Below are 1,361 nucleotides of genomic sequence, written 5' to 3' on the forward strand. Positions count from 1 at the left end.
TATAGCTACCTTTCTTCAGAAAGATATCATACGACAAATAAATTCCTTCTCTTTGAGAAAAATTATAACCAAATTTTATGAGAAGCATTCACCAGAGTCAAAAATTTCATTGTGGATCTTGATTTTTTTTGTCCATTGCCACAGGTCCTGAATCCATCAGCACAGATCAAAATAATATAAGTGAAACTTAAATGGCTTTCAAAGCATGTTCCTCAAAACATTAGTAGTTTCACACAAAGTGCCCATGGGCTACTTCTAGATCTTATCTGAAATTTAACCTAGGTAACTCAGCTTTTATCTAATCTACATATTAGGATGACAGGTAAAATTTAGTCTGAAAAGCATTTGGTTGCTCAAAAACAAAACTTGTTAACTCTGATCTAGTGCGACATCCACATTCAACAAATAAACTGAGAAGCTGAGTCAGTGTCTGTAGCTGATGGAATACCAAACTGTATAGAAAGCATCAGCACACTCAACAGATCCAAAAACTGTTGAGCCCCAATTCATGTCCTATTATTAACCTAATGTAAAAATCTTGAAACAGACATAGCAGCTGAAATGAATGTAAGGGTAATATTGCAGCAAATGCATTACATTTTTTCCATTTGGAATATAGCCATAACCCAGCTTACTGCAGTTACTTAAGAAAATGCTGATTTTAAGGACAACTGTGGCCTAGATTTTAATCAAATCAGAATCTCTGCTGTCCTCAAAGTCTCTCTCTCCTAGCATAGTGCCCTACAGGTCCTCAATGGATGTATTCTGGGAATGAAAACTTCATGTAATACAATTGTTTATTCAACACATTTCAACTCTACAAATGATCTGGAAAGAATTTTATTATGCTATTTCCTGCTGATTTTTCCAGTTATCAGAATCTGACCAAATTAGCATCTCTGCCATATTGAATTTTTTCAAATAATTAGACTGTGATGTTCAGGTTTTTCCAAGTGAATGGTATCCCTAGATTCTCTCGCTTTGTTCATAGTGGGCCACAATTGCCTTTCATACAAGGAAAGTTGGGGAAATTTTCAGTTTTACTGCCACAAAATTTGTACCCAGTATAGCGGAGTGGCTAGGAGCCAGACTGCCCAGGTTCTAATCCTGGTTCTTTGAACCTTGGCAATTCACTTATTCTGTCTGCACCTGCTCACTCCCAGGAGCCACGCATAGTAGGAGGTTGTGGTGAGGATGAGTTAATATACATAAAGTACTCAGAATATCACGTAGCACACACAAAGCAATAATAATCAGTCAGTTATTACTATCATTACTTTAAAAAAAACAAGTCCATGTCTCAGAATATACTTAAAATTACATTATTTTAGTATGAAATTTTGTCGCTGACTCTACTGTAT

The 1,361-nt window shown here is 35.7% G+C and overlaps 1 protein-coding gene across 1 annotated transcript in view; it reads right to left on the reverse strand.

Moving 5' to 3' along the window:
- CDC73 (cell division cycle 73) overlaps positions 1-1,361 on the reverse strand; it is a 145,359-nt gene that overhangs the window by 112,542 nt on the left and 31,456 nt on the right. The window lies entirely within an intron of this gene.

The sequence above is a fragment of the Propithecus coquereli genome, unplaced genomic scaffold, assembly GCF_000956105.1.
Source record: "Propithecus coquereli isolate 6110/MARCELLA unplaced genomic scaffold, Pcoq_1.0 Scaffold97, whole genome shotgun sequence".
NCBI lineage: Eukaryota > Metazoa > Chordata > Mammalia > Primates > Indriidae > Propithecus > Propithecus coquereli.